The sequence below is a fragment of the Myotis lucifugus genome, unplaced genomic scaffold, assembly GCF_000147115.1.
Source record: "Myotis lucifugus unplaced genomic scaffold, Myoluc2.0 scaffold_828, whole genome shotgun sequence".
Classification (NCBI taxonomy): domain Eukaryota; kingdom Metazoa; phylum Chordata; class Mammalia; order Chiroptera; family Vespertilionidae; genus Myotis; species Myotis lucifugus.
Window position 1 is genome coordinate 27884 of NW_005871876.1, and position 8094 is coordinate 35977.

The window sequence follows — 8094 nt, forward strand, 5'->3', positions numbered from 1 at the left end:
AGTTCATTTCCATGTGCACTGCGGAGCTGTGTCCCAACCTTCCCAGAGCGTCAGCCAGAGGTCACGTGCCGTCGGCACGCAGAAAGCTTCCTGCACACGCACCGTGTGCGGGGCTTTTTAAAAACATACTTTTGACCATCGTAAATCAAGAAAATGGCATATTTCTGTTCTGGTCTTTCTGGGCCAGATTTTATATTGGTTTTCGGTAAACGTCTATCTATTATATTCTAGTCTAGTAGCTTAACCTGATACTGACTTGATACAGCATGAAGTTTCTAGTGCCACACACAGTACTTAGAAAACCTGTAGCCTGACCCACGTGGGGGGTAAACATAACGTCTCCCCGTCCCACGATGCATGTGGAATGTGTAGCCGCACCTAGGAGTTGAAATGGCCTGCGGGGATGAGCGAGGCACGACCCACGCCCTCGGTTCGGTTCTGTTGAGACCTGAGTGTGGGCTTCCACCTCTGCCCTCGGGCCTCATCGGGGGCGGGGCCTGGGGGCGGAGGCTGTTTGTATCTGTCCAGATCATTACTTCCCTTTTCCTTTTTTGCTGGTTCAACACACTTTTTTAAGGGGTTGGGAACTGAAGATTTTCTCAAAAGCTTTCATGAATTTAGAGCATTCCGGCCAATATAATAAAACGTGTTGAGATCTCAGACTTTGTTCTTTTATCTCAGTCATATCAGTGCAGCAGCCTGACATATCCGGCCATCGAGTCAGTGTTCAGCACAGACACTCGCACGCAAGGAGGTACTAGTTCTTGTCCTGATGGGGGCTTGGCACCATCGCTGGTGCCGTTAGACATCTCGGTTATGGTGACAGCTCCAGACCTGCCCGCTTTCTCTAACCTCTAACAGAACCATGCGAGCATCTTCGGGCTGTGGGGTGACCCATCACACCCAGCACTGAGGACCGGAGGCTGTTCCCCGCTCTGGGAGACGGACGGAGATGCAGAAACGTAAAATGAACCAGTTTTGTAGGGTGATGACCTGCACATCACACAGGGACATGCTGCTGCTGGCTCACCGGCCCCTCCGTGGCGGGGCTGCGCCTGTCTACTTCCGTGACCTCGTGTGTGATTGCTTTCTGTGGTGCAGCAGCGCTCGGGTGGACGGCGCATCTCCACGTGTGTTCACTAATGTGGACGGTGCATCTCCACGTGTGTTCACTAATGTGGGCGGCGCATCTCCACGTGTGTGTTCACTAATGTGGACGGCGCGTCTCCACGTGTGTTCACTAATGTGGACGGCACGTCTCCACGTGTGTTCACTAATGTGGACGGCACGTCTCCACGTGTGTTCACTAATGTGGACGGCGCATCTCCACGTGTGTTCACTAATGTGGACGGCGCATCTCCACGTGTGTTCACTAATGTGGACGGCGCATCTCCACGTGTGTTCACTAATGTGGACGGCGCGTCTCCACGTGTGTTCACTAAAGTGGACGGCGCATCTCCACGCCTGTTCACTAATGTGGACGGCGCATCTCCACGCGTGTTGAGCGCTCAATGCGGGCAGCAGTAAGTCCTAACGAGCAGCAGTTCTGGTTCACACCTGCCCGGCCTCACCTCTGTTCTGCAGCGAGCGCTGCGCGGGCCACAGAGCCTGCTCGTCTCTCCACCACATCACGAGCAGCAGCTCGCCTTCCATCCTGTCCTCTGAGAGGCTCACACTCCCTGGCGGGGGATGGTTCTGTGCGGAGGGCAGTTCAACTGCCCCTGTGGCTCAGCACCAGGAATGGTCCCTGCAAAGAATGGCGACCTGCTCGTGCCGAAGAGGAGGACTCGGAACTGGGAGGTGAGACGGGACCGCCGAGTCCGCGGGTGGACCTGTAGCTAAACCTCGTGTGTCTGTGTCTGGCCGTCGCTCTTGGCATTTCAGGACGTCAGACACCCACTGACACGCTCCTGTGCGCTCACCTCTGCGTGCGGACGCTTGCCAGCTGCCGAGCTCTGTAAACACTGAGGTTTTTTTCAGGTGGTTGCGTTCTTCGTCTGTTACCGCTCCTCTCCGCTCGACTCAATAAGCTCGCGTTTGGAGGGTTGTGTTGAGAGTTTTCACGTGGACTGTGCGTCCTAATGGAGGTGCTCACTCCCGGGGGGCAAGGTGAATGACAAGGTGTGACAAGGTGTTTCCCCGAGTGGGGCCCACGGGCTGTGCAGGAAGGAGAGCTCAGCTCCCAGAGACAGAAGCTGTTCAGTGTCCACGTGAGTGAGACTGTTTTCTGAGGTGGGTGCCCGAGGGGCTCGAACTTGTAAACCGTCGTGAGACACCACAGTTGGGACCTTAAAGAGCTAGTTATGCATTTTACAATCCAGTCGTAAAAATCATAACAGAACTCGACTAGTAAACTGAAGTCGCAAGACACGCCTAACTCTGAAACGGTGGTTTCCCACAAAGGCACGCTTTTAAGGTAAAGCATTTGGCCTGTTCGCTGGTATGTTATCTTTTGCACTATAAGAGTGACCGTTCATGTCATCAAAGCTATTTGAGAAGGGATATGATGGCCAAGCCGCTGTGGCTCAGTGGTTGAGCATCGGCCCATGAACCAAGAAGTCACAGGTTCGATTCCCGGTCAGGGCATACACCCAGGTTACAGGCTCAGGCCCCAGTAGGAGGCGTGCAGGAGGCAGCTGATCCATGATTCTCTCTCATCGATGTTTCTATCTTTCCCTCTCCCTCTCTCTAAAAGTCAATAAAAACATTTTTTAAAAAGAGAAGTGATGTTACGTATTTTACTCGGAGAAGTTCAGCTTGGCTTTTCCTCGGATCTGTACTGTCGGTCTGTGCAGCCTCTCCTTGTTGGCCAGCTGGGTGTGTGTGAGCTCCCCTAGACGGAAGCCCTGGGATGTCCGGCTAAAGGTCTTTTATTGAATCGGTGGAGCCATTCAGTCAAGGAATCAATTTGGTCCTCTTCTCACCACCCTTCTATCCAAGCGATTTGGAAGGAGAGACCGTGGGGGGGGGGGGGGGGGGATAAAAGTTTAGCTTTACTTTACTTTGATTCTAAGCTTATATCTGCGTTAAAAAACTTGAGGTTTCTGAAACTAGTCCCTTCGCTTCTGTCAAGTCAGTTTATTGGACTGGGGCCACTTCAGTGCTTCATGTTGTGATTGAGGAGCTAACTGCCTGTGTGTTCTGTCCACAGAGGATTCCATTCCACTAAACCCCATCGGCTTGGTCATTCCAGCCCCGCTGGGTCTCAGGGGTGGAGACTGGAGTGAAGTTTAAATTGCAGCCCTAGCCTGTGGCTCAGTGGTTAGAGCGCCGGCCCTCAGACTGAAAGGTGTCGGGCTCCCTTCCAGTCGAGGGCACATACCTCAGTTGCAGGTTCAATCCCTGGCCCCAGTCGGGGCACGTGCAGGAGGCAACCAATCGATGCGTCTCTCACATCGATGTTTCTCTCTCTGTCTTTCCCCTTCCCTCCCACTCTCCCTTAAAATCAATGGAAAAATATCCTCGGGGTGAGGATTCACAAAAATTAACAAAATAAAAATAAATTGACTGTAGCCAGCACCTTTGCTGTAACAGCCAGTTGGCCAAGTGATTTACTTGAAATTTGCTGTTGTGGGGAAACAGCCATGTTTAGAATTTGAAACACTTTCACGTGGTTGCAAACTTGAAAGGTAGTGCCCTCAACAGGTCCATGAAAAGGAAGATGGCGAAGCAAACGCCGGCCTGGCCATGTCCTCACCGAGCAGCTCTGGGGCGTGGGCGTGGCCCCGCGGGGCTGCCTTTCATCAGGAAACCTCCTCCGTCCAGTTCAGCTCCTCATCACAGCTGGTCCTCCCCCCAAGCCTCCCAGGCGAGTGGAGCGGCGAGAAAGGCAGATGGGGAGCCCTGGGAGTTGTGACCGAGCAGCAGGCTCTCATCCCAGTGCACTGCGCGGCTCCGGGACAGTAATGCAGGAGTGGGAGCCAGGAAAGGCACCTCCGCCTCATTTTTGCTGGGGCAGGTGTAAGAGGAGGGGATGTAGTGGGAACAGCATTGTCCTTTGGGAATGTTAATGTCCCTCACCCAGCGTGGCTCCCTGGTTGAGTGTCGGCCTAGGAACCAGGAGGTCACGGTTTGATTCCCTCCCGGTCAGGGCACAGGCTTGGGTTGGGGGCTCGATCCCCAGTAGGGGGCGTGCAGGAGGCAGCCGGTCCATGATTCTCATCATTGATGTATCTGTCTCCCTCTCCCTTCCTCTCTGAATCAATAAAAATATAACAAAAAACAAACAGCACTGCAGCGAGTCATGGTGGGATTGGGGAACACCCCGGAAAAGATTTTTGGGGGGGGGGGGGGGGGGGGGGCGGGGCGGGGGTAAGCCGGGGTTGCCCTGTGCTTCGCAGGGCGGACCACTTTTTCTACCATCTCTGTCCCCTGTGTCTTACCAACAGTGTGTTGGCAAACTTCTGGGTTTCTGCCCATCCAGTAGGTGGGGACGATAATACACTATTCCATTTTAAACCAAATGTGCAGTTTAGCTCTCTTACCGAGCTGAGGAAAAATACGACCTTAATTCTAGAGTTGGCTCTTCACCCAATTAATAGTGGGGTAACAGGACAAGTACTGTTCATCCCCTTCTCTTTTCCCCTTAAGCTCATCCGCCCCCCTCGCCCCTTTATACGGAAAGTATAGATGGCTCCCAAAAGCAGTAGTAATCAGTTTTAAAAGCCACTATTACGTCACTTGGGTGTTTCACACCATTGCTTTGGATAAGAAAGCATTTCTAGCTTCCTAGTTAGAGCCCTCCTGGGGTGGACGAGTTTAACCCTGTGTTGGCCTGGGAGGCTCTGGGACCCGCTGTCGGGCGAGGGCTCCCCCAGACATTGCAGTGTTAGGCACCTGCGTGGATTTGTGCACCCAGACTCACCAGGCGGGTTCCTGATGGCTCACAATGGAGGTGTCTCTAAAGGCACCAAATCCGTGTTGACCAGGGCACCTCCTTCAACAGTCCACGCAAGAGGGAGATTGCATTTGGGTCACCCCGTGGGTGTGACCCCACACCACGGAGATTTCAGTCACGTGTAGAAGCAGGATCAGGTTGAGTCAAACAGAACTGGAATTAGACTTTCAGCATTCTAGCCCTTGTCCTATTTCAGACCTTGTTTCCTTAGACACACTTCCCCCCTAAAATGGTGCCTTATAAATAAGAAGGGCTGAGTTTCATTCACCCACAGACCTCAGCTGCAGATGTACCAGGCGGGGACGAGACCTGGTCTTGGGTCACAGAGCTGAAGGGTAGCCATGATAGGGCTCACTATATATGTAGCCCCATTGTGGGACACTACCTTAAATCATTTCCTTCTCACAACTGGCATATGCCATACTGTTCTCATCACTCTTGTGTGTTTTTTAACATATATTTTTAATGATTTCAGAGAGGAAGGGAGAGGGAGAGAGAGAGAAACATAAATGAGAGAGAATCATGGATCGGCTGCCTCCTGCATGCCCCCCACTGGGGATCGAGCCTGAAACCCGGGCACGTGCCCTGACGATCGGGAATGGAACCGTGACCTCCTGGTTCATGGGTGGACGCTCCACCGCTGAGCCACGTGGCCGGGCAGCTATCACTTTCCCATGAAGAGCATCTTTGAGAGTTTGGCGGTGTTCTCTGACCGTAAAGAGATTTGTTGTCATGCGCTTGTTTCTGATGTGAGGACTGGAGCTGTCATCGGTGTGGTTTATAGCTGACCGTGGCAGAAGACCAAATTGAAAACTTTTAAATTGAAATTTGCAATAAAATAGCTTAGGAAGGAAACATACAACAGGAAGGCAGACCTCGGACGTTCAGGGTCGAGCACTGGGCTTGGCCTTTGCGGTAGGTGGGCGCCTCGCGCCTTCCCCAGGAGAGGAAAGGCAGATCTGTGCAGGCGGAGGGCCCCGGCTCGGGCTCGTCGTCTTGGGAACGCTTGGCGAGATCTAGGCGAGGGATGGGCTCGGCCACAAAGAGGACCTACTGTGTGCGAGCCCCGTGTGTTGTCAGCAAGTGTTTCTTGGGCCTCCTCTATTGCAGAAGGCCCCCGGGCCCTGAGAACCCTCTGACTCACTCCCCTGGTCACTCAGCCAGTCTCCGACGTGGGCCTCCCAGCAGGCCTTGCTTTCAGGCTTTTCAGGAACCTCGGCGGAACAGGCACACACTCTAACCGTATGGAGGGCAAACCTTAGCAAACGCTTCCAACGGCAGCCAACAAAAGCACGCAGAAACCCCTGCTGGATCGTTACTGAGAGTCACGGCCGTGCAGAGCGGACGTGTGCAACTGCTTCCATAGAGGAAGTACATATAGGGGAATAAAGCGACCTGATCAGGAATCTAGCCCACACCACCACCACCACCATCACCACACCACCACCACCACCTGCGCTCTTTTTTTCTTTTTAAATAGATTTTTATTGATTTCAGAGAGGAAGGGAGAGGGAGAGGGAGATAGAAACATCGATGATGAGAGAGAATCATGGATCGGCTGCCTCCTGCACACCCCACACCAGGGATCAAGCCCGCATCCCAAGTATGTGCCCTGCCCGGGAATCGAACTGTGATCTCCTGGTTCATAGGTGCACACCCAACCACTGAGCCACGCCAGCCGGGCCTTTCCTCTCTTGCCTTTAATTGCTGAGAGAGAGAGAGAGAGAGAGAGAGAGAGAGAGAGAGAGAGAGAGAGACTGAGATTTGTTGTTCCATTTATTTATGCATTCGTTGGTGGATTCTTGTATGTGCCCTGACTGGGATTGAACCCAAAACTTGGAAGACGTTCTAACCAACTGAGCACTCACCCAGCCAGTCCTCCTTCCCCCATTCCCCCTGCCCCCCGCCCCACCCTGCTCTTTTTTAAAGATGGAATGTCTGAGATAAAGGCAATACACCCTAACTCAGTATTTCCTGAAATTGCCTGATGCTAAGAATCTCCCAGCAGCACCTGTTAGCACACATTCCTGGGAGCCTCTGGTGGAGTTCGGTAGGTCCAACACAGGATCTGAGAACATGTGTTTTACAATATGTGAGCGGTTCTTGCAAATTAGGGTGTTCTAACAAAAAGAGCAGAATTGCCCTAGCCGCTTTGGCTCAGTGGCTAGTGTAGGCCCGCAGACTGAAGGGTCTCGGGTTCAATTCTGGTCAAGGGCAGTACCTCAGTTGCAGGCTCTGCCTGGCCAGGGCACATGCAGGAGGTAACCAGTCAATGCATCTCTCTCTCATTGATGTTTCTCTCTCTCTGTTTCTCCCCCTCCCTTCCACTCTCTCTCTAAAAAAAAAAAAAAAAAAAATTAAATGGGAAAAAAACATATTCTCCGGTGAGGATTAACAACAAAAAGAGCAGAATTTTTGTGCAGTCTTGAGCTAAAAGGTAATATCCTCCCCTCATCATCAACAGACAAGTTAAAAACCCTGCCTGCTGGGGGAAAAGGTGAAGGGATTAAGAAGTTCGAACTGGGAGTTAAAAATATGGGGATGTAAAGTACAACAGAGAATGTAATCAATAATATTGAAACAACCACGTATGGTGTCCAGGTGGGGTGCTGGGAATATTGGGGGACACTAAATTATGACTCTCTAACCACTATTCCGATGCTGTACGCTTGCAAGTAATTAAAATAATATTGAGCCCTAACCGGTTTGACTCAGTGGATAGAGCGTTGGCCTTCGGACTGAAGGGTCCCAGGTTCGATTCCGGTCAAGGGTATGTGCCTTGGTTGCGGGCACATCCCCAGTAGGGGGTGTGCAGGAGGCAGCTGATCGATGTTTCTAACTATTCCTCTCCCTTCCTCTCTGTAAAAGATCAATAAAATATATATTTAAAAAATAAAATAATATTGAAAGTCAACTGTAATCGAGAAATTAAACACGCACACTCCTGCCCCTGCCATGCAGAGCAGCTCCTCCGACACCCCTAACCGTCACCGTCCTGAACCCACAGCGGGAGCGGCTCTCGCGGTCCGCTCGCCGGGCGGGTCCGGGCCACGTCTCAGTCCTGCGTCCGCCGGGCGCTCCCGTGCCGCCCTCCCATTGGCTGGAAGTTCCGTCGCCCGGAGCCGAGCGGCCTCCACTCGCCACGCCATTCCGTCGGGAATCCGGTCCTCCCAGGGGCGTGGTCTCGCGCGATGGTC